Below are 26,400 nucleotides of genomic sequence, written 5' to 3'. Positions count from 1 at the left end.
GGGTTACCAAGGTAATTCTGAGCGTTCTATGAACAGCTTTTGTGAGCACTATGGAGGACACATCAGAGTCCAGTATCTACTGCAAACCATCTACTTAATTGACAGGCAACTTTGTCAGTACGCAAAAACAGCTGACTGGATCATCTCTCCCTTGTCATCTGGGAGCCAACACCAAGCCAACTTGCTACTAATTTTCAGAGAGGGACAAGATGTCTCCAGGAGAAAGCATCTCCTTTCTGCTTGTGTTCTTGCTTTTAGAATGAGTAGGAACCAGATTGCAGCTCACAGGCTAGAAGATTTTGCCCCTCTCCCTAGACTCCCAGTCCCATCCCAGGGAGATTCAGCTTCCATTGCAGCTGGTCATAAATGAAGCCCAGGCTCTGGCACTCGGCTTTCACAAGGTATTGTTAGGTCAGCAAAGCCATCAATTAGACTGTCTGAAGTTTTATCACCAACACAGCAGTAATAAGTGCTGGCCCAAAGACTTCTGGTCTTGGGGCAACTCCTGCAGCTTAAGCCTGTAAAGTTAGGGGTCACTCAGAGGTCAGTGCCAGCTGGGGGCGGCCTTTGCAGCCAAAGCAGGGACACCCAGGGCAGTGGATAAGCTAACTGCCAACCATAAACTCAGCCACCTTTCAACCTACTCGAAAGGCAGCCTCAGGTCCACATGGTTGATATTAGGGCCCGGGAAACGTTTTCAAATCAGGCGGTTGCTGATTCCCAGGAATGCAATGAGCAGTGGTTATTTTGTCTAAGAAGCCTGGATCTAATTTTGTTGAAAATCCAAAAATAAGTGCCTACTTCATGTTACTTTAATGTTTAATAATGCCCATCAAATATTCATGTACAAACAGAGTAAGACAATAAGAAATCTCCTTTATTTCTCCAAATTTAATAAAAACAAAACAATTTTCTACCATTTGCGAGTTATCCTTGTCCCATGCTTTAATGATGGTATTCCCCCACACATATGAACTTCTGGGAAAGATTCAGTGGCCTTGCATTAGGTTAGGGAGGGTTGGGTGGTAGAGAGCATACAGCTAGCTGGTCCTTCAAAAATATTTTCTATTGATAACAGTTGTTTTTCAACTTCTCTACTTTCACAGCTTAAGTATATGGGGGACTTAATGATTAATGCATCCACTGGGGCTCCGGGCAGGTTCTGAAAGTTTATTCTCTGAAGAATTCTCAAGTATTGGCAGTTAAGTCCCTTGGAGGAGGACAGTGAGCATGCATCACCTCCTGCGAGTCCTCCAGGAAGAATAGAGTCAAGCCAGTGAATAATAGCCAGGAGAAAGCCAAAGGAGGCCTTTGCATATGCTGTTGGCAAAACAGTGAACTTCTTTAGTACTTAAGAAAAGATGTCCCAGTTGTCAAAAACATCCCACCCCTTGGCTTTTGGGGGAGGGGAGTCCAGGCTAATGGGAGTACAGATAGCTATCCTGTGAAATGTTGCTGACCAGATCACAAAGGCTTCCAGAAGCAGCCCTCCCATCAGTTAAAAGAATTTATCTGAGACCTAGAAGGGTCGGCTTCTTATTTCTCCCTCTAGGGACTCTTTTCACAGGTCCAGTAAAGACCACGAGATGCCCAGAGCAGGCTCCTTTGGTCTGACCTGAAGTTTCTGGTAGAAAGGGGCAGCCTTTGCATGTGCTGCCAATCCTGGTGTGTATTTTGTTTTGTTTTGTTTTTCTCTTGTAGGTTAACCTTTCAGGTGAAACAAATTGCTGCCCCCTCCTTTTCATCCCTTTATTATTTACATCTGGAGATTGTTCCCTTTTCTTTCCTGTTCCCTCAAACATTCACTCACCCACTCACTCACTCACTCACCCACCCACCCACCCACCCACCCACCCACCCACTCACTCACTCACTCACTCACTCACTCACTCACTCACTCACTCACTCACTCACAGGGCTGCAAGGCACCATGATTCTTAGTTCTCAGCAGGAGAACTTCACACTGTCTTCAAACAAATAATTACTGGGAAGGTTAGAGGTTCACTCAAAGGTCATTTCTTTGGCTACTCATCAGAATGTTTACATTAGTAAAAATGGGAAGGGGGTCCTCTCAAAAGGTTGTTCAATGGGGGTGACCCAACAATACAAAACATTCAGGAAAAGCATTCTGTGTGCTAGCAGATATCTTCATAGAAGCACTGAACTTGGCAATGTCACTCCAGCATCACATTTTCGGCTAGTTTCCATGGTGTGGCCTGCATATTCACTAGCAGTTATGGCAATGGCCTTTCTTTGCTCACCGTTCCTAAGACGGCTTGAAAGAAAGAAGCCCCTGCAGGTTTTCATGGGGGGTGGGGGTGGGGTGGTTCACTGAGGGTCATAGAGACTTTACTTTCTCACATGGGCTCTACGAAGCCTCCCTGAAGTTTCATTCTCAATGTTTTTGGTCCCCAGTACTGTTTCATAATTCCAGTGCATTCTTTCAAATCATACAGGATTTGGAAAACATATGGGTCCCTTCTTTTGCTGTTGTTGTTGTATTTTTCCCCCCCAGAAATCTCTGGACAGAAAATTCTTGCCAATTGTCAACTGCCCTAATCTCAGAATAGTTAACTCCATAGATGTTATTAAAATTAATAATGTGTTCACTTTAAGAAAATTTGTGAGAGAAAAGAAAAATTGTGATCTTAAAAATTAAAATGACAACTCTTTCTTTCCCTCACACTGATGACCCACTTTTTAGGAAATATTCTCATGGACACAAAATGGAGCCATTTAATTCAGAGATGGAAAAAAAGATTTCTTATTTCGTTAATTCCCAGCATGAATTTCCATATATGGTATTCCTCTAAATGATTTGACATAAATTCTTTCTAGTTCCTCTGATTACATTTTAAGATGACCTTTCCTTTATGCAGATAATAAACATAATATCAAGCTTTGATTCTACTCAAATTCTGAAAGTTGAAAAAACGAACTCATCTCCAATCATTCAAGGCCAGACCTCCATTCATATGGAAAAATGCAACTTCCTGGTTCAAAGACAAAAGACTTGTCTTTAAAAGGCTCAAAAGGTTTCTTGGATTATTAAATGGGCCTCACAAAATAACATTTTGATGAGTTAAGTGTAAATGAATCAGACACATATGGATTAAGTTATCCCTGCATTTCACACGGGTTTAAAAAATAAGGGGAAAAGAGGGTCTTGGCAAAAAGCATTTTGGACTTTGCCAAACCCAAAACATTTGAAAAATTGCTGAAGACATCCAACTAACCAAAATGCAGCAAGCTGCACCCAACTTTAATGAAAACCCCCACAAGTTATTTCCAATCCAAAGACTGTTAGGTTTTTCATCTGTATCTGATATTTAAAAAGGAAGGAAGGAAGGAAGGAAAGAAAGAAGAAAGGAAGGAAGAAAACAACAACCCCCCCCCAACTCACTAAGTTTTAACATCATACTAGAATGGTTTTGAAGTTGCTGACATACAATATACTTCTTTTTTTTAGTAAAAACAATTTAACCCTGTTATAAAGTCACCTTAGATATTAAGCAGTTTTTTAAAAATTTAATTTCGTAGAACTTATGGGGAAATGTGTTAATAAATCTAGCACCTTCTCCAAATTTTCCTTAGAAAAAAATTTCATTAGCCTCATTGTGACTTTTTTAAGGGCTACAGATAATTGAATTAGTGACTCCCTAGGGGGTGAGTACCCCAAAGTACACTAGTTCTATTGATTTGTATTGAGCAAGAAGTTAGTGCCTAGGCTCACACAAAAGCTTCCAAGACAGTCTCCTGAGACTATTTGCATCTCTAAATTTTACTTAAATAGAAAATGCATTAGTATGTGTAACTCTTCAAACTTATATACCAAGACTCTTAACTTAAAATAACTTAATTATAGAAATAAATTTAGTGACTTTCCAAGAATCAAGAGGCTTTTCTATGTCAAGTTAGAAATACAAACAACAATAGCACAAAAACCTCAGTAGATTCAAAGGAATGTACTCCACATAGCAAAAGGGGAAAAAAAAAAATCACTGGCTCCCACCTGACTCTTGTCTTGCTGGAGAGATATTCTGGAGACTATTAGCCACCTCAGGAAAATCCAAATATTTGAGCTTTTTGTGCTTTTTTTTTTTTTTTTTTTTTTTTTTTTTTTGTTCCCATCTGAAATCTGACTACTGCATTTTCTTTTAAAGTGTTTTCACTCCAAAGCATAGCTCAGGCTGATGGGAGTAGACTCAGGTGTCATTCTGGATTGTTGCTTGGTTCCCCCACCCCCTTTAAATGGCTGATAAATCCCTTCTTTCTGGTTCACTAACTTTTTGCCACACCTGGTCAGCCTCTCCTTCAGGCAGTGTTCCCTTTGTTAGAAAGCACAGGCCTTTCTCCCTGCCCTTGCTTGAAAAGCAGCCAGCCCTGAACACTCTGAGGATGGCTGGATTTGAAGCTCTTGCATGAATTGGTGTTGTCAAGGAAGAGACTTGAACTGTTGACAAGGGATCAGATCAATTTGGAAAAGGTGTGGTTGGGAGTTTGGTGACAGGGGCCTCGTGAAAACACAAAAGCTCTACTCTCCTTAGCTGCAGGACTTGCCTACCAGCATTCTCCTGCCTCAACCTTGGAAAATCAATCACTTTATTATTTTTTTTTTTTTAACAAAACAAACAAGTTTTATACCGTGTCCTGGCCCCTGGTTGAATCAGTGAGTTAGGCAGGTTTAACACTACTGAACAAGAACTTGGATTGGAGAATGCCTGACACACACTGTTCAAACATGGAATCTTTTCCCAGGGACAACTTTGAGCAAAGTGAGGTAAATGAATAAGATTCATACATACATGACTTGGGAACATATTCACAGATCATAACTAATGTCCCTGAGCTACAGCATAATTATAATTGGATAGAGTATTAGATTTGCCCACACCTGTAAAAACATGTGAAATAAATACCCATGCACTTACAATATGAAAACATGATGTTAGTGGGGAGGCATGAACACTCTGTAGCCTTATGAATTCACCTTGAGTGGAGAGACTGTTCTGCTGACACGAAAGGCCCAGGGCAAAGTCATATGGGCGAGAGATCTTTTCCACAGCTGTCTACTGTGGGCTCCCAGGGTTTTATTTAATGCTCCCGTAAAGTTGCAAACACCCATATAGCTTATTCACTAAAATACTCAACTTTGATCACAGTCCTCTTAAGTGTTGTCCCACATTTAAAGCCCTTTTCATAGAGAAAGACAACAATAACCCCATGAGACTTGTGCTCCTTATAACTCCTCACACCTCCATTTGTTTCTTATCTACCAACTTGGGTTGGAATAATTGAGACTGGGCTGTTCTGAGGACTGACAGAGATAGTGTATGTAAGGTTCTTGGAGTAAGGTTCTTGCCTAGTATGTAGTAAAGGCTCATTAAATGTTAGCCAATGGACAGAACACATCTAATCAATGTTCCTAAAAAGCTCGGTTCCCTTGCAGATAATAATGAAGAAGAGATGGATGATTACTTCAAATATCAATACTGGGCTGATAGCAGCATGATAATGTGGCCTGTAGCATGTGCTCAAGTGCTCAAGTGGTAGGGTCTTTCTAGATACCAGAGTTTCATGTGAATATGTAACTCTGTGTGTGTGTGTGTGTGTGTGTGTGTGTGTGTGTGTGTGTATGAGAGAGAGAGAGATTTTAGATACCAGTGAAGCATCTGTCTGCAGGTGGGTTTTAGAGTGGGCACATCCTCTTAGTTACTTTCTAGGTCCTTCCACTCTTGAGTTCCCTGGACCAGCAGCTTTCAGGCCAACTCCAGATTGTTAGAAATGCAGAAGCATCATGGTGTGCCACCAGGTACTACTGTAACAGATCTGCATTTGAGAAATGCTCTGAGTGCCCTCTGCACATTTATGTTGGCGAAGTCTTGCAGTAAGAGCCATCGGACTTCTTAGTGCTCTGCCTACGAATGGACAGTTGTAAAGTTCAAGTTTTCGTTGTGACTCTCATGGCCACAACCATTGCATACACTATCATCTTGAAGTACCTCCCATCTAAAGACACTTTCAATCACTTGCCTTGGGTAACCAACAATGTATAATAATTAGATACATTTTGCTCCATCTGTATCTGTTAAAGTAAAAGCAGGGACAATGATATGTATGTGGAAATTGTCAACAGAAAGTCTTTCAGGAAGAGAGAGGATGGCACACTCCTCTTTCACCTGCTTCTGTTCTTGAATTTCAATAATACACATGATTCTCCTTTATTAAAAGAATTTAATAAAGATTTCTCTATTAAAAGGAGAAAATTGGGCATCTTATCTGAGATTAATATGAACAATTGTAGCTTTTTTATTTAATAAAAGTATCTGAGGAATTTCCTTTTCCACAGGGAATTATCTTTTATTTCTTTCTGAATGCTGAGCAACAACCAACACTCAGACCTAGCGGCATGTAGCACAGCTTTCGAGCAGGTCCCGCCTTTACAGCATTGTTCCTCATACAGAATGCTACTGGGTTGCCACATGTGGCTATTTATCATGTGTTATAACAGTGATCTTTCAGAGCCACTGGAAAGCCAGGGATGAGAAAACACTCGAACTTCCTTAGCTCTTCATATCTAGGATCTATCCTCTTAAAGATAAAACACTAAGTCAATAGACATAAGCTATAGCATATTACCTCATCCTGTACATGATTTATTGCAGATGGAAATCAACGAGAAATTACTTTGAACGTTTTACTACTGACATTAAAATTCCAGATTTGGATACTTGCACACCTTAGAGTAGTTCTGATAACCACTTTCTGCAGACATGGAACAGAGATATATAACTTCATTCAACTCCACCAACCTACAAAGAAATAGTGATCATTTTCAAAATGACCAGTTCCCAGATCCCGGGCCATCTATCTGACTGGGCTTCACTCTCGTTCATAGCCAGCTCCCATTATGTTCCAAACATGCCAATTCACGTTAAGACCTGATCCCGACAAATCCTATGATTTTAACAATATTTTTGGCTTTTGTGATTACTTTTGACTGCGTGTTATCTCAGATTCTTCTCAATGGAAGTCACCTAAGAATTAACTGGCCCCAAATGCACCATGCTGTTTAGCAATTATGTATCAGAGACGTTGGAAGAGGTCAAGGCGCAGGCACATGTCCTGTGCTATGGATAGGTCTCTGATTAGCTTGTCATCTGCTAGGAAGAAGATGTAGCCTGATTCTCTCTTATAGTGGAGCAGGCCAGCTGTTAGCTGCCTGTCAAGCCCTCAAGTGGACAAGAAGTCCAGGAGCAAAAATGTCATTCCTTTGATCTGGCAAGGAGCAGCTGCTGATTTATAGAGTGGGACTTTGTTCTTCCGTTCTATTTTACTTTCTTTCCTAAGGCAGAACCACAAAATCCAGCAGAAAAAAAAGTGCCGTTCCCAGCAACATCAACAAGCCCTGACAACTACAACAGGGTTTTCTTGGCCCTGACAAAGCTCTCAAGCATCTCCTTTGACGCTCACCTTTCCCCCTCCCCCTCCCTCACCATTTTTTTCCCGAGCGGTAGTTATTGTTTAATTCAGCTTCTGTAAATGGAATGGACTGTGGCCAGCAAGCCTGGGGCATAAACACACCTGTATGAAAGCAGCCTTATTGCAGCAACCTTCTACAAGCAAGCTCACATGAACCACATGTTCCCCAGTTCAGAAAGAACACTCTACTTTTCCTGACAGCAAATTTTACCCTAAGTGAGTTTCTATTTTCGGTGTCACCAACCTGTGATAACCACATTTGAACCTTTCCCTCTCCAATGGCATTACACTCTTTCAATCAAGGAGAGAAACAAAAAAAAAAAAAAAAAAAAAAAAAAAGAAAAGGATTCACTTTTTTTTTCATCTGAGCGCAAACAGATCCATCAAAAATGTTTATCCACTGTCTATAGTATCAATCACTGAAAGATGACTTAATGTCCAGAAAGGCTTTAGCAAATGTAATATCCAAGATGCCATAATGGTGATTTCATTACTACTGATTTATAGTGGCAGGCATTTCCCTGAGTAACCTCTAGTGGGGGAGGGGGATCAACAACAAAATCTACATAAGGCATGTGCATTTTCTTGCTGAGAACTGAACTGGCTGCAACTACCTGATTTTGTTGTTTTCAACAGTAATCCTGTCCATTTGGAAGTGCCCATCAACTGAGTGGGACATGGAATGGCAGCACTGAGAAGTCATCATGACCTTGTCAGTTGTGTGACAGCGAGAAGTCAGTAACCCTTTGGGGGCGTGTGTGTGTGTGTGTGTGTGTGTGTGTGTGTGTGTGTGTGTGTGTGCGCGTGCACACTGCACTTGCACATGTTCACAGCAATAAACTTTGCCAGGGATGAAATTGTTAACACCTTGATAGATTTTTCTGTGCTGCTGCAGAGGAAGGTGAAAGCAAATACAGATAGGGATTTATTTTTGTTAATTCTAGGCTACTCATACCTATTCCTTCAAAGGTGGAGGGGCTGTTACTAACATGAGAAGAGAAAAGGCTTGTTTGCATTCTGTCAGGTCCCGTTCTAGTGCCCTCCTTCTCCCTCTTTTCTTGTGTTTAGAGGGAATTGGATTTATTTAGCTTGATTCCTGGTTTTATCCTTTGGCCAATCAAAATGTACTGAGCACCAGCTTTCTCCTCCATGTTCATTCTTTTTCAGCAGCTGTGTCCTCTAGGGGTGTGTGTGTCCCAATAATTGGCTTGGTGGGTGAGGAGCTGAAAACTGAAAACGGGCCTTACACTGTACTTGATCATCTCTTCTCAACCCTGAAACAATTATTGGGAATAATTTCAAGGGTCGTAAAAATCTGTACATGTGTCACCATTGATAAGCCATCCACATTCTGCAGTTATCCCAAACCAAATTTAATGACGTATGGACGACGCATGTAAATATATCTAAACATTTGAAAATGCAAGTCATGCCTTTTGAGATTTCTATTCTTCATATATACATAAACAAATGGAAAAAGTCACCATTTGAAAACACACTAGTTATTATAAACAAACAGCCTATATCCAGTCAATTAAGAAATCAACTAAAGACATGAAGAGAGGCCGATCATCAAGAATGGCAATGTACAAACACCTGTAATGTAAGCACTGGAGAACAGAAGCAGGGGCATAGCAAATCCAAAACTATTCTGAGCTACATGGTGAGCTCAAGGCTAGCAAGGGACAAGAGGATAAGATCTGGAGGTACAGAACATCTGCACAAGGGCTGGGAGATGGCTCAGTGATGGAGAGCATTGACTATTTTTCCCAAGGACCCAGGTTCAATTCCCAGCACTCACATGGCAGCTCACAACTATCTATAACTCTAAGATCTGACACCCTCAAACAGGCATACATGCAGTCAAAACACCAATACACATAAAATAAAAATAAATCAATTATTTAAAAAAACAACACTTGCAGAGCCCTTGCTTAGCTTAGCACGCATGTGCACAGCCTTGCTCTCCAGCACCAGAAGAAAAGAAAAAAAAAGTTAAGCAAACTCTTGGAAGGGAAAGAGCTGAATCAGTTTGAAAGAGCATTTAAAGACAAAAATCAAACAAATGGAAGGAAAGGAAATAAAGAGCTGCTTGATGGTACCAACTCTACCAGGGCTCACTTTGTTTGAGACATGGGGAGGGTAATGAACTGAGATTGGCTGACAGTTTCTTCTGGTTTCTGGGGGAACTTGGTGGCAACTCACAGGCAAGCTGCATGGGGTTCTTCAGAGATAAATAGAGTCTCTGCAGTTCTTGAACAGGGAAATGAGACAACGAAGCCTCTTGAGGAAGACCTTTTCCAGCAGCCAGGTAGAGAGAGAATGGGCTGACTGGATTGATGAGAATGGAACAGCAATGACTCAATACCCTTGGGCAATGCAGGGAGAAAGGGGTGAGGAGATGGACTCCAGTGAAAGTGGGGCGTTTGAGTCTTAGAATGACCTCTGCTTTGGGCTTTGCTGGACGGATGGTTGTGTAATCTGCGCTTGCTATGTCATGGCGTGCAGTTGATCAAAACCGGCCGTTTGCTTTTTAAATTCCTACTTATTGTAGTGAGAGTGAGGCGCTCTGGGTTTCTAGATGAGTTGGCAAGGGAACTCCAGAGCTGAAAAGTTAGGAGGCCACTCAATACAAGGACAAAAGAAGCGTGAACCCCAACCACAAGTGACTACTTCAAAACTGTCTCTCCTCTTCCTATTTTTTAAACTAGGACTATTCAAGATCTCAAGCAGTAAGCTGAAAAGAACTGCTTGGCTACTTCTCAAAACACTCTAGCTTTTCATGTGGCTCAAGATTTTACCAAGTCCTCCATCTGATCCTGTTGGTCAGTCAACTGTAAATAAAAGCCTACAGACAATGGCCTTATTTCTAGGAGTTGAAGTTTCATGTTTTGAGTTCTGAGGTGATCTGTGTGAAGAGATTTAAAAGCTGATGACAATCACATGCATGCATATAAGTCACCCTGTGCTTATGACACAGGTTATATTGCCTTAAACATAACCTGAGTGGTTCTAGCAATGGCATTCATCAGGGATTTAAATAAAGTGGGAGTGCGTGTGTGGATGCACACATGCGCGCGTGAACACACACACATGCGCACACACACACACACACTGTATTTTTAAGCATATAAGATAATCAAGGGCAGGTTTTCTCTAGGTGGTGACAAGTAATTTAGAAGAGAATTGATGGGCCGGAGTGTTACATTTAAAAGGGACTCCATTAAGTGTGATGGTGTCCAAATTGTGTCCTTCTCACAAACCATATTTTTCTTTTTAAATGGGCTTTTAAGGTGAAAGACACAGCACTTCAGCATACTCTAGGTGTGGAGACAAATGGTTCACAAGTCTCTATTCTTCAACTCAGGCCAAATCACCCCAGGACCTGTGATCTAAAGCCCTCGGAGGGAGGGTGCTATGCATGTGAATGTCCTCACCAGAGTTTTCATTTGCTTCAGGGGCTCCTTTTTCTGGAGCAGCAGGGGATGTTTCAGAAGACCAGATCCGCATGCCAGAAGCATTTGGAGGGACCCGGCTCTTATCCCCCTTTCCTTTCTCCTGCTGGCTTAAAAGAAAGGATTTTGCTGAGGACACATTGGAAAGGTGGTAACATTCTTGGGCCTTTTATCAACACCACTTCTTTCTTTAAACGGTAGCTTGGTCTCTTGTTTGGGAGGCTGAGATTTTAGCACTTTTAAAGGGAACCATAAGTGAGAAATCTCCCAGGTGTTAAACTATAGAGTGGCTTCAACCCAAAAAGGGGGTGGGGGTGGGGCAGCAAGAGTAAAACACAGAAAGTCAAGTACTATTATGGAAAAGATCCATCAAATAAAGCATCGTAAATATGAATACAAGTGACATTCCTCCTATTTAAACTCCATGCTCAGTGATATCTAGCCAGTTTATAGTCTCATCTAAGCTGTCCATGGGGGTTAAAGTAAAAGATTTAAAACAAACAAAAGAAAATTATGAGTTACTTTCAACAAACTTCATACAACCAAAAACAATCTTTAAAATATTACAAAACATAATTCAATCAAGAAGCAAAAAATTCTATTTACAGACATATGCCTTTATGTCTTCATATTCATGACGTTCAAACATCTAGGACTAATTTCTAAGTAAACCTTCCAGATTGCTTTTTCTCAAGAACAAATGAAACATCTTTTACTTAGATTGACACCCAGGTAGCCTCCTCTTCTTGGGCAGAGAGATGTTACACAAAGCATTTCCAATGTGATTATTGCCCACAAATTTTTTTAGCATCATCTTGTAATCATAAAAGACATAAAATATATCTTTATAAACCACAAGAGACCTAGCAAACAAGAGGTTATGCCGTGGCTGCTTTAGTCCTTTAATATTTTAGCTTTAAATGATTAGTTAGTGGATACAATCCCCCAACTGCCATTTCCAGAGGGATGAAGACATCAACCCTTGATTCTGAAGTTCCACATAGAGCTGTAGGTGCAAACCAGATCCACCGCAGTTTGAGAGAATTTTTAGAGTCTATCCAGTCATCACATCTCTTATTAAAATTCCCAGTGCAATCTAACTTAACTCTTACAGATGAAAACAATGACATTTGCATTGTCTCCATCTTCACAGGAATAGATGTACCGTCACCATTTATTAAAGGCGAAATCATTTAGTGCTGTAATTGTCTTAACTGTCATAGATTTATGAATCCTGTGATATACAAATGATCCAAGGTTAATTCATGAGTTAATATGCTAACTAGCTAGGGCCACACTATTCGTTCCATCTGGGACGGTCTTCCTTCCAGAGCCATCTGGTCCATGCATCACTTGAAATTCTTACCAGAGAATACCTCTTTGGGGTAAGTTTGTTTCGTAATCTTATTAAGAAGCATTTCCTGGGCTGGGGAGTTGGCTCCTTTGCTTGCCTCAGGGCAAGCACAAAGACTGAAGTTTGGATTTCCAGAATCCATGTTAGAAAAAAATAAAAAAACCAAGCAAGGCTGTGATCCTCTGTGTGCCCAGTGCTGGAAAGCAGAAACAGAAATATTCCAGGGATTTGCTGACTAGCCAGCTGAAGGTTCGGTAACAGACCCTGTCTCAAAACATAAGGTAGGCAGCTATAGAGGAAGATTCAACCTCTGACCTCTATAGACAAGTGCATATACATACAAATGCACACACACACACACACACACACACACACACACACACACACACACACACACTTCCTCAGTCGTTAGCAAGCACGTTCCCTGAAGAATCTATTCAATAGGACAATCACAATTTACTTGTCTGGTTTTCACCTCGTTGATCTTACAGAGAGCATATTTTAGTTCTTTGCTATCGACACTGTCTGGACTATCCCCAATAAAATGTTTGGTGAATAAACAACTAAACGAGTAAATGAAAACAGGGCCCCTTCCCCTAGGAAATAATTTAGAATTGACAATAGAAGAACCATTAGGGAATCTCTTGTCATTTTCTTTTCCTTTGCAAGTGGCATAGCTCAATTCCTGATGAACGATGTGCCCTAGAGCAGTACAAAGCTAAGATGGGACATAATTCTGCCTTCCTGGTTCTGCTCTAATGAATGTCACAGTGAGAAATAAGTGGAGACCCTAACTCAGCACAAGGTGTGGCTTTACCTGGACAGCAGACACAGGGAAGGACTTTTCTGGCAGAAATGAAGTCTCTTGCTCTGCCAGGCTCAGTGTGTGTGTGTGTGTGTGTGTGTGTGTGTGTTATATATACAAGAGACAGGACTGGATTGGGATGTCCCCATTATGCTGGGCTGCAATGGGGAGGGCAGATTGAACAATGAGGTCCAGAAAGTGTTGTGAGTGTATATTCTCGGGGTAAGAGGCAGGAAATAGTAATGGAGGAAGACTTGAGATGGGGAAAAGAAAGGATTTTTTTTTTCCGATTATACCTTTTTAAGGATTCCCTCTTAGATATGTTTGGAGAAACACTGGTGTCTTTGACTGGCTCTCAGAAATGAAGAGTCCCAGGTCAAGTTCTAGGGGATAATGGACACTAAGGTAACAAAATGTAGGGATTTTTTCTTTTCTTTTTCTGTTTCTGCTTCAAGCTACATCGTGGCTCTTTGCAGATTGATAAACACTCTCTAAAAGGGGCTGAGCGTCATGAATCAGTGCCTAACAAGCTACTGGGACGTTCAGGGGTGCTAGGGTTCCAAGCTCTTGGAGTAAGCCATGGCATTCTAGTTTCTAGTGGAAGTTGTACTTTAGGGCCATTCATCAGTTGGAAAGTAGGCTTTGCATCTTGCTCAACTCAGATTTAGATGTGCAGGCTTGTGTCAGGGCTTTTGCTCTCCATACATCTCCTCTTTACTTCCTCCTCTCAGTGGGAATGCAAACCCTGGGGAGCATCCCAGCAACCCCAGCAGACCTCATGAGCATGCTGCACCTTAGGACTTTCAAGGTTAATTTGAAAAAATGAGGGCATGATTTTAGCTAAGGATATTTTCTCTATGTTTTCATTTCTCACTCACTTAAAAATTTTAAGTTATCACTAGATATTTTGATATGCCTGAAATTTTTTATTTCAAAGTAACTATGAGAAATTTTAAAAATACCCTTAAGTAAAGATACACAGTATATGACTGGTGATAACTTGAGGTCTAGCCTCAGAACCCACATGGTATAAGGAAAGCATTAATTCTCACATGTTTTTCTGACTTCGCAATGCACCTCTCCTCATGCAAAATAACTGTAGAGTTAAAATGTTTTAAAGACATACAACATATACAGTATTATTATATACTATAAACACTATATATGTATTCTGTGTATGTGTGTGTGTGTGTATGTATTTTTTCTGCAATACTGCCTTCAATTTTATTAATAAGATTTGTGAATGAGCTGTAGTCAGCTGACTCTACTATATATTGTATTGGGACATTCACTTGTGGGGCAGGGAACATGGTGGTAGAAAGAGAAAGGAGGAGAGAGTTAGGGAATGAGGATGGGCTGCTTTGGCTAATGTGCTTCAATGTACATCTAAGGTTCCCTGGCCCCTACTACCCTCCAATCAATTCCACTTTCTTGTTTACAGATCCTCCATGTACAAAATTAGCTTTTACTTATAACGGTGTTAAACACCACCTGCCTGCCCCCTGAACCCTGATATTCTGGGATGAGGTCAATGTGGTGAGGAGCTCTAGTTCTATAGGCAATCCTGTCATTCAGGCTAACAGCAGTGATTCACTCACAGGAGGCAAAAATGACTCAATTGTTGGGCTTATTGACTCCAGGGAGCACGGCTACTCTATCATTACTGTGGAGTGCAAACACCCTGAGCTCTGTTTTGGTCCACTTAAAATTACTATTTGCCGTGAAGGATTGGCAAAGCAATTCTTAAAATGATGGGGGTGAAAGTCAGGCAAGCGCCATTACAGGCTTTTCCTTCCGTTTAAGCAGAAGTAAGCATTCTAAGACTCTCCAAGCCTGACCCACTTGTTTAACCTTTCATTCACTTGGCTGTATTAACATATATTAACGGGCTATATAAGCCCTAGGAGGGATAAGAACCTCATGACCAAATTATGGTTCTGTTTTTATGGGTAACCTCTCCTTGGGTAGAAATTAAACCCCAATATAAATACATTCTAGGTCTATACAAAATTGAGGAGGAATGCCAAAAAAACAAATGTCATGTTAACAGTCCAGCAAAGACCACAGCAACTATGGAGTGGTCGGAGAAATTGCATAGGAGAGGACCGATTGGAAAAACCAAATAAATTTAATTAAATAAGATACAGGATGATTTTCCCGTGTCTTATCTACTCCCCTTGGTTAATATCCATGACATACTGATGCTGCATAATTGCTCTTATGGAATGCTGCAGCTCAGAGCCGTAATGAGCTGCCTCTGCACAAAGGCAGCGAGAGAGGTTTCCCCACAGAGTTATCTTCTCAATTATTTATACTTGCTACACTTTCACATAATGGCAGTTTTAAAATCAAACAAACAAAGCAAAGCGTACAATAAAGGAAGGGGACAAGAAGGAGCAGGGACCCTTTTCCTTCCTTTTTTGAACACCAGAAGGGACAGGCAAACCACAGAAAGTCAACTGAATCTGGATCCCAGGAATGTCTCAGGGGTCCAGCAAGCAGATGACATCAAAGTGTTCAGAGACTGCTACCTTGGTGAGGCTTAAGCAGCTCTACATACCTGTGTGTCCTTTAATCTGTTGTATAGAAACATGGAGGAATGCAAACTTTATCCCTCCCCTTCCAGAGTTTGGGAAAATTCCTAATCAGAAGACTTGCTCCTTACTCTACCTCTCTCCCCATTCCAGAAAAAGAAAGGGTGCTAAAATTGTCAAAATGATGTCACTATGGACAGAAAATGGTGTGCTGTTACAGTCACCCCTCCGGCAGCGGAAGGGGCTAGCCTTTTTCATGCTGGTTGTGTCTACTGTCCACACCAGGCCTTTGGCCTCCCACTATAAGACCTACACACACAAGAAAGCCAGGCTGAATCACTGCCAGGCCCCCTATAGATAGGTAAAATAACACTCAGGGAGTAGTTAACACTGAACTGTAATTTGTGATGTTATCTCTTTTACTCTCTGTATGTGCCTGTTTGAGGAGTTCAGAGGTCAATGCCCAGTATCTTTCTTAATTACTTTTCTGTCTCATTTCTTGAAACAAGTTTTTTTTTTTCCTTTTTCTTTTTACTTCATTTGCTATCATGATGATGGTGGTGGTGGTGGTGGTAGTGTGTGTGTGTGTGTGTGTGTGTGTGTGTGTGTGTATGTGTGTGGTATGTGTGTGCTTGTAGAGGTCAGAGGACAACTTTTAGTAGTGGGTTGGATCTGGGGCTCAAACTCAGGCCATCAAGTTGTGGGCAAGTCTCTTTCCCAGTTGTACCATCTCATCTGCCCTGAGACAAGCTCTGTCACTAAACCAGGAACTCATCAATTTGGCCAGACGTACTGGCCAGTGATCCCCATGGTTCCTCCTGTCTCTTCTACTTTCCTAGCACTGGGATTCTTGGCCAATGGCTGTTTGCTTCCCCCCGCCCCTTGGTGTCTGGGATATGAACTCACATCCTCATGCTTTCTGGCAAGAACTTTCCTGACTGTGCCATGTCCCCAGCCCTATAATGTTGTCATGCTGTTTAGTTTTGGACTGTAGAATGATCTGTTTACTGTGAGTGAGAAGCTGCGTCTATTGGGTTTCTAGCAAGCAGTTCTCTGAGAGCACTTGAGAGCAGACGTCCAATCTGTGGCAGCCGGTGTGCCTTCCCAAGTTAACCCAGAGTTGTGGCTGGGAAGCTTATGTTTCATTAAATTAATTAACCTGTTCTTATTTTTACACTTTAAAAAGAATTGTGTATGTGAATGTGGTCTATGTGGCCACGTGTGTGCAGATGTGTGCACTCGCACATGTGTTCATCAGTGCTTGTGAACTCATGGAGGCCAGAGTGGGCAGTAGGCCTGATAATTTCCTGCATCTTGAGTTTGGACTCTTCAGCTTGTCTGCTTCCACCCTACACAGCTCTGGGCCTGCAGATGTATAAGAGATCAAGTATGGCGCTCAGAAGCTGGTATTTTAAAAGGTTAAGCACAAACGTAACTAGATGCATAGTAGGATCTACATGAAATCATCATCTGGCTTAATGTTTTCTGTTAAATTATTGTTAAGGTCCAGGCTTTAGGAAACAGTTACTACTGTCTTCTGAAACAGCTATCCCCATCAGACACACATTTGGAACTAAAGGTATCATTAGCAATGCCAGTGAACAGAGATGTTGTGTCATCTACTGACTATTTCAAGACTGTGTGTATGTATGTGAAGTGTGCACATGAGTGTCTGCACCCATGTGTAAGATGTCAGTGTCTTCCTCCATTGCTCTCCACCCTATCCTTGGATAGGCTCTCGCTCTCACAGCAGCTCACCATTTTGGCTGAAGTAGCCTAAGAGCCCCTTGGATCTGCCTGTCTCTACTTCCTAACACTGGGGGTCGATGCATGAATAGCCATGCCCAGTTTTTAATGTGGGTGTTAGGTATTCAAACTCAGTACTTATGCTCTTGTACAGCAATGTTCTTACCCACTGAGCCATCTCCATAGCCCTCCAAAATACTGCTAAAACAATGATTTCCTTAACAGAAGTAGCATTCCTAAAATATTGGATAAGACAAGTATAATTTAAACCCCCTACTAACTTGTTCTGGCAATGCTCATACATGCATGCATTGAATGTACACACATACAAACTCATCTCTCACAGTAGACTGTCTGACTTTAAATCTTTCTTGATTTGACAAACAGGAAAACTCAGAGTCTTAAGCAGATCCATGCCACCCCTGACCAAGCACAGAACGACTGCTGTGAAAAGTCAGAGGTATGAGCATAGAGAAAGGAAATCCTGATGATCCACAATCTAGCAAGGTCATAAGAAGGCAACATTTACAACTGACTTCCGGGCTGCCATCTTATCACGTTTTGCTGAGATATCAGTCTGGCCACTTCCTGCCACAGCAAGCTTGTCTCAGCTAAAGAGTTGAGCCACACTATGTTCACTACTTCTATTCTTTCTGGCAGAGTGACTGGTTGCATGCCAGTAGGGTAAGACTTGAGGGGTGGTATTCTTGGAGTCATAGACTCAATTTTGTTATCCATTTGAAAGTTACTTCCACTTACTCAGGAAACTGAGATAGACCTATCAAAAGTTCAAGTCTAGCCTGGGAAATGTAGTGAAACTTCTAAAAATAGAGAGTAAACCAAGAGCTTGTGCTGGACATGGTGAAGCATTTTTGTGATCCCAGCACTGGGAAGGCCGAAGTAAGGAAAACCAGAATGAAGTGCCAGTGGTTACTTAAGAAGTTAGAGGACATTCTGGATGACATGAGACCTTGTCTCTAAACAAACAAACAAGCCAACCTATGAAAAACTCAATCAAAATGGCAACCTTAACAGCTAAACTGAGCTGGGGGTGTAGCTCAGAAGTAGAGGGTCTTGCCTAGGATGTGTGAGGACCAGGGTCAAATCCAAGTTACCTTGCCTTCCAAAGTCTGTCCACAGTACCCCTGACATTTTGACCTTTATCACAGAGAATGATCTTTCTGTGTTTGTGTGTAGATGTGAACTGGGTGACAGGTGATGGTGACAGGTTGCAGCTGATGAGACACACCACCCCAGTACTGTCTCACCCCTGCTGTCAGAGGACTCAAAACAGCCTGTTGGAGACAGATAGACAACTGAATGTACAGAAAAAATGTACATCAAGCATATCCTGCAGCATTTACGACATACTGCCTAATGATTAGTTAAATGTTGGGTCTAGGTGAAGAGTTGGGTAGCTTTGTAGTTTTAAAAATTTGGAAAGGTTCGGAAGAGAGGACTCAGATTTTGGGAATAGAGGCTGACATATTTTAAAGGCAATGAAACCCGATTTAAAGGCTGCTAGATTATGGGTTTGAGGTAACTTGGTTGTGAGGAGCGTGAAGGGCAATACTCAGGCAGGGTATGATGGTATACGCCTGTAGTCTCAGCACTTGGGAGGCAGAAGCAGGATATGAAATTCAAGGCCAGCCTTTGCTTCGTAGCAAACTTCAGGTCTGCGTGGGCTACTACATCATCCGTTCATGCTAGCCTGGCTACAGAGTAATATATTGCCTCAGAAAACAAAAACAGAAATAGAGACAGCAAAAGAGGGAAACCCAAGGCTGGAGTAGAGTCAGATTGGCTTTCATTTCTGTGAGGGCTTCTGATGTCAGTGACTTGTATAACAGGCATGTGGCCCTGAACTACTGATTCATAAGAAACCACAATCCCTGTTTTCCGCAGCTCTCCTCAACCGTGCCAACACAATCTTTCTTAGTAGACCAGCCAATTAACCAAACATTAAAGCAACCCACAAATCTACATTAGAGGATTTGCAGAACAAAAAGAAAGATGTGTGAAGTAACTAAACACTGTTATAAACTATCTGAGCCAGGGAGTTAAAAAGGCAAATAAAATGAAAGAGTATATATAGCATGCAGCCAAACCAACCAACCAGCCAGCCAGCCAGCCAGCCAGACAGCCAGCCAGCCAGACAGACAGACAGACAGACAGTCAACCAGTCAGCCAAACAGCCAACTAGTCAAAGACACAGTTAGGAGTAATGACCAGTGTCTCTCTCCTTTTCTCTAAGTAACACATATTGGAGTCTATGTCTCAGTGCACATCGATGTGGCTTTCAGCTCACCCAAAACAGGTGCAGATCTGATAAGAGGTTGGCACACGCATACCGAGCCTTGTTTACAATTTGTTTTGCAACTTCTCTTTCTAGATAAACATTGTCCAACAACTTCTGAAAAAAAAAATGAAATTGTGTTTACTTGTCCTGTTTCTAAGATTTCCCCCACACCCTTTTCTTCTAAATGTTCCCTCAGGATGCTGGCTTACAAACTAGAAAAAGCTTGGATTTCAGCTCTGGTCTCTAAGGTATTCTAGTGTTCAGCAGGGCTGTGTGCTGGGAGGGAAGCTCTCTACCTTACTGATTTAATTAACAGGATTCTTTTCATTATTGGGGGGATTTAGTTTCTTCTTGCCTTTCAATGTTTGGGAAACACTGATTTATGTTTTATATTTTGAGGGAAATTTATTGTTCTTTGACAGCTGAGGCTCTTAAATCCCTGGCACCAAAGGGACCCTGGGGAGGTGTCACAGTTGCCTGGCCTTGCCTACCTATATGCAGTCATCTCAAGGGCCCCCCTCTAGAAATGAGGAGAACCATCAGCTGCTCGGTGCCCAACCCACTCGCCTCCAGCTGATCATTATACCAGCAGGGGTTGGCCCATTCCCATTTATGAACGGTGGCATTAGTAGGTTGATCAGTAACCGCGAATCACTGATTCATTTAAGTGAAGACAACAGCCCATGAATCTGTGAACTCTATTTAATCTCTTGGCTAAATGGAGCTCACTGAATTGTTAGAATGTGCTCTACTTATGATGATGGCCATGACTGAGGCAGAAATCATGGAAAATTTTCTAAATATGAGCATACACAGGGAGATTGTAAAATAAAAACTTTGAAATTAACACCGTCTGGCATGGGCAGCTATGGCATTTTGGGGGCGTGGGGGGAAATATCCATCAAACTCTGACTTGGAAAAAAAATAACCTAATATGTTTAGTGAAAACTTTGGAAAGTGTATAGCTAATTCATATTTCAGGTACCACTTAGTGGCCATCATTAGGTTATAATGGAGATCATCTTTTTCTAAGAAGGCTTCATAATTCACTAATTTACTTTCATGCATATTCTCATTACTGACTTATAATGAGGAATATACAAGTACATGTATACTGGATGGAATGGGTAGTGTTAGTTGCTACTTTCTGACCAGGGAAACTGAAAGTTAACAAAATCCAATACTGTGGCTCAGTTTTCACAGTCAGTGGCTAAAGTGGGCTCTGGTGTAACATATACACAAGGTTGAAGTCTAGGAAACCAGGAGTTACAGTGGCCATCCTTTAGATGACATTCCCCAGGCCGGTGGGACAATGGAAGTACCATTTACACCAGCAGTGTAGCTCAGGGCCTTGGTATGACTCCCCTTCTAAGAAAGTTTTAGACTAGAATTTTTGTTTTATCTAAACATGTAACTCAATCGATTCCAAAGTAAAGTCTAGAAGTAATAGAAAGAGCATACAATTCTATAGTAGTTTAGAATTTCAAAAGCTTAAAAAGAAATTAACATAGGGGTGTGGTTCAGCTTGGAGAGAAATAAATAACCATGAAATCTGTCTTCCATTCTGAACCCGAGGCACCTGCTCCAGGCTAATGTTCTTGTTATTTAGTTTTGTTTTTGTGTGAGAATTTTGGTTTTGAAATGTGAATTATCTTTATTCATTTGACCTAGGGTACAAAAATTCAGAGAATAATGTTGTCTTAGAAATTCAGGCTTCTTTTTTGTTTGTTTGAGACATGGTTTTTCTGTGCACACCAGGCTGGCCTGTAATTCAGAGATCTGCCTGCCTCTGCCTCCCAAATGCTGGAATTAAAAGTGCGTACCATCACTGCTCTGCTGAAATCCGGGCAGGCTTCTTAAATTGTCCCACAAAAAACAAACTTTTATCGACAATTGTATTTTAGGTAAAATGTCACATAGAAGGTGCCAAATGGTTTTTACACCAAAAATGGCCCAAAAGAGTTTCAGGTGTGCAAAAGTGTGTGTGTGTGTGTGTGTGTGTGTGTGTGTGTGTGTGTGTGTGTGAGAGAGAGAGAGGGGGGGGTAGAGCGAGCAGAGAACACAAGACACAATATGACTGTATGACTGTGAGCAGGCACAGGCAACACAGTTCCTTACAAGGAGGAATTTCAACATTTAATGTCCCTCCGCCTCCCTCATCACTACAGCACCTATCACGAGTTCCATTATCACCATGTGCGTGGTACACTCTCCTTGGGATGATCTTGATCCTTCTGGTTCATTTCCTCTCCCTTATTAACAGTATTTGATTGCTTGTAGGAATTCTAGAAGGCATGACACTTGATCCCTTTGAACAAATATTTATTCAGTGTCTGCTGCCTCCTTGGCAGTTCACTCAGGTCTTCTTAGGGAAAGCACATAAAAGAATAACTTGTGTGAGCGGCCACACTTGCAAAGCGAAAGAAAACCACTTTGAGATTGATTTCACGTCCTCTCGGTCTCTAAGCTTAGCTGGAAACATAAGTTGCACCAACCCATCCATCAGCCTAGTTATGTGATGAGAGAAAGAGATAGGAAAAGCACAGGTTTGGAAACGTGGGTGTAAACTCTGCTGGTGCCACGCATTGCATGGTTTGGGACAAACTCTTTAACTTTTAGGTGTTGAAATCACTATAGCTACAAAATGAGACTTACGAGAACTGCTTCACAGCGTTGACCTGAAGGTGGATGGTGAAGTCTGATTTGCACTGTAAAGCATCACACCATCACCTGAGAATTGCAGGGCAACATTTGAACCATCCTGTAAAGGTGCTCATTGCTTTTCGGTCCTCTAGACACTGAGTCTCAGAAAGCCTGGAGTTTAGCAGCATGGAGACTGCATTGCACAGGACAACGGTTTTAATGTTATAAGAGCACCTGTGAGTATACAGAGTGGGTGTACAGAGCATGGATGAGAAGGGAAGGGTGGAGGGAAGCTTTGGTGTCTTGACCCTGGAAGGACAATGATAGCAGTAAATAGGAAGCCTAGGAGCGAAGAGATCTCTGATTGAGGAGACGTCTTAACGTTCAGCTCAAGGAAGCTCTTGGCTTACAGACTTAACAGAAAAGTTCCTGGGCTGAAGTTGGGATGCAAATGTAAAACCTTTTACAGCTTCTTAGCTTTGTGACTTCTCTGATTCACTATTTCTCAACTGCAGATGGGAGATGATACCTAGTTCATATGACTTTTGCAAAGAATTTCATATTTAGACAAGCGATTGGAGCATATCTGAAAGATTATAAAGTTTGAAGAATTCTTTTAAATCTTGGAAGGGTGAATAAGAGTCTCCAATATTGCTTAAAGAACTCTGAGTAGAGGCCTGGTTCTGAGTATAGTGATCCATTCATGAATCTTCTGCTGCCATGTGAACACTGCAGAGTGAGTTTCACAATATATTTGTGCTATTTGTTTTGATTTCATATTTTATCTACAATTTCCCACTAGAGTGTTATTACTAGAAAGTAATAACACACCTGAATTTAAGAGACTCTTGCTCAGTTTTGTCTTTCCAAGTATTGTCTTTTCTTCCCACACTGGCATGCATAGACATAAATACAGTGAGTGGACCTTTATTTACTGTTCACCAATTATTTATCCAAATGTTTAGGCATATGAGTCTGATATATCTGTCTTATTAAATTATTTTGGATTGAAACATGGACATCAGTACTTGGAAGCAAGCAGGAAGGTTGGAGATTTAGCATTTCAGAAAAACTCAGAAGCCTGTATTGCTCTTCAGTAACTACTTACTGCTTCCATTGAATTCTCAGAAAACTTGGAAGGGCAAAAGTGAAAAATGATGCAGAAGTTATTTATGCTGACAATAGGACTAATAAACACCTAAGTACATGTGAGGTGATGACTATAAATATGAACCTAAAATTTGGAAGAACAGAGCCCATGCTCATGTTGGCAGCTAGAAATCACCAATTCCCCATTTTTCTTTGAGTGTAGAGAACAATAAACTTGACTTGGGATGAGAGACATAGATCTCTAAATCACCTGTGTTCTGGGGTAAATGTAATTTGGAGAATATTAGATCAAATCCTTCCTTTTAAGAAGGGGACACTCTGAAAGAAGCTACACAGAGGGGTGTTCTTTTGTTTTGTTTTGTTTTCTGTTGAGGATGAAACTGGCCAACCTGACATCTGTAGGTTGAAAAGCAGTGGTGGGTAGGGGTGAACATGGGTAGGTAGGTAGTAGAAGATCTTAAAGGATCCAGGAGGGTCAGTAAGACACCTCTGTCCACTCTCAGCTCTGAAGGACAAAATCAGTTTTTATGAACTTTATTTGTCAGCCAAAAATTATATATAAAGCTTTACGGGCAGTGGTGGTGGTGCACACCTTTAATCACAGCACTGGGGAGGCAGAAGCAGGAGATCTCAGAGTTTGAGGCCAGCCTGGTCTACTAAGTGAGTTCCAGGACAGTCTGGGCTACATAGAGAAACCTCTAGAAAAAACCAAACCAAAACAAAACAAACTAAACAGCTCTTTAAAATATTACTCCTACCAAATAATATTGAAGAAGCATTTGGATAAATTTCTAATGTGGTATTTGCCCCCATAGGAAGTATCAACTAAGAACACAGTCTGTCACATCTGTGAAATAACTCAGATTGCCTAATGGAAAGCTATAGAGCCTTATAGATTACATCTATAATGAGACCAAAAGAAGCATAGGAAAGACACTTCCAGAAAAGCTAGGAAACAAGGAGGACCCTAAGAGAGACATGCATGGTCCTTCACAGAAGGGGACAAGGACAAGATCTCTTGAGCAAATTGGAAGCAGGCGGGGGTGGGGGATAGAAGAAGTTAGGAGAAAGAGAAGGGTAGAAGAGGATGGGAGAGGAGAACATAGGGAGCAGTAATATTGAGTTGGGGGAAGAACAGAAAAAACAAAACAAAACAAACAAACAAACAAGAAAAGAGATACCATAATAGAGGGGGCCATTATAGGTTTAAAGAAAAACCTGGCACTATGGAAATGTCCTGAGATCTACAAGGATGACTATAACTTACTATAAGCAATAGTGGTAAGGCTACCTTAAATGCCCTCCCCTGATAATGAGATTGATGACTACCTTAAATGCCATCCTAGAACCCTCATCCAATAGCTTATGGAAGCAGAAGCAGACACCCATAGGCAAACATTGAGCCGAACTCCTGGAATTCAGTTGCAGAGAGGGATGAGCAAAGGGGTCAAGACCAGGCTGGAGAAACCCACAGAATCAGCTAACCTGAGTAAGGGGGAGCTCATGGACCCCAGAATGATAGCTGGGAAACTAGCATAGGACTGATCCAGATCCCTGAATGTGGGTCTCAGTTAGGAAGCTTGGGAAGTCTATGATACCTCTGACAATAGAACCAGGATGTATCCCTATGCAGGAACGGACTTCAGGAGCCCATTCAGGAGCCCATGGATACTCTCTTAGCCCAGAGATACAGGGGAGGGCCTAGGCCCTACCCCAGATTATTTGACTGATTTGATGATCCCTCATTGAAAGCCTCACCTTCTCTGGGGAGTGGATGGCAGATGGAATGGGAGGGGTTGTGGGGGACATGGGAGGATAGGAGGTAGAGGAACTGGGATCAATATGTAAAATAAGAAAAAACATTAAAATTTTAAAAAAGGAAAAAAATTTAAAAAAGAAAAAAAAAAGCATAGGAAAGGCCATAAAGAATGGGTCCATTCCAACAAAACATGAAGAGTAAGCATATATTTCAAAGAAGTGACACTCTGCTTGCTCTAGAGGTCATCAACTCTATCCAGATTCTCTTTACTTGGTATTGTATACCACTTTGTGATTTGGTATAATGTGAAGAAATTGATGGTTATATCATTGCCAAAGAAAATAATCAATAAGTCTTTTAGTTTCTTGCTTTAACTTAATAGAAGATTGCTTTCTGCCTCCGTGTCTTGGTTGTTGCCCACCTTTTGGTCCAAAGTAGGAAGAGACCTGGGTGGTTTCCACAGCCCATACCTCAGCACCACTCAGCAAAACCCCACATTTATCACATGGTAGGGACACTGCCATCCCAGAGTTCTCTCAGCATTGCTGAGGAAAATGAAATCTGGGTGGCCCTGCCAGAGAACACACCCATAGATAACACTACAATGGTAGAGACAAACTCACAAGAGTTGGCTGAAAGCCTTAAGTGCAACAGACATCTAAAGACAGAGAAATGGGAGTTTATAAACAGACTGAGCTTGCCCTGAAGACTGGGGCTTCAGCTGGGGGAGAACCCTCCCTCAAAGATGGAGAGTCCTAGGTTGTCTAAAAAGCTTTTGTCACCACCAGTGTAGGTTGGTAGAGAAATGAAGATGTTTCAATAACATTTTGACTGAGGAATTCCTCTTTCATTTCATTAAAAAAAAAAAGCCAGAGTCTTAAAAAACAAGAGGTAGCATTTTCTGTGGGATGGTGGACCATCTGGGCAAGAGCTAGAAGTGTTGAAGAAGGCACCAGGAAAGGGTTAGCCCTGGTCAGTTAGAAAACAGCTGCCTGGGCTTGAAAGATCTGGCATTTCTTCATTTGCAAGGAGGGACTAATGACTTAAGCCTTGTTTGCTTCACAGGGCTGATGTGAGAATCAAATGAGACAGTACATAAAGACATGCCTGGAAACTGTAAATGACTATGAAGTACAAAGCGATGTGGTGAAGAGGTTTTGCAGTAAAGAATCAAGAGAGATCCCCCCACTTCATTAGAAATTTTAACTCACAA

The 26,400-nt window shown here is 41.5% G+C and overlaps 1 protein-coding gene across 7 annotated transcripts in view; it reads right to left on the bottom strand.

The window, feature by feature from the left end:
- Meis2 (Meis homeobox 2) overlaps positions 1-26,400 on the bottom strand; it is a 208,507-nt gene that overhangs the window by 5,809 nt on the left and 176,298 nt on the right. The gene's annotated exons all lie outside the window — the stretch shown is intronic.

The sequence above is a fragment of the Phodopus roborovskii genome, unplaced genomic scaffold, assembly GCF_943737965.1.
Source record: "Phodopus roborovskii unplaced genomic scaffold, PHOROB, whole genome shotgun sequence".
Classification (NCBI taxonomy): Eukaryota; Metazoa; Chordata; class Mammalia; order Rodentia; family Cricetidae; genus Phodopus; species Phodopus roborovskii.
The sequence above is the reverse complement of the archived record's forward strand: the minus strand, read 5'-3'. Positions and strand labels throughout refer to the sequence as shown.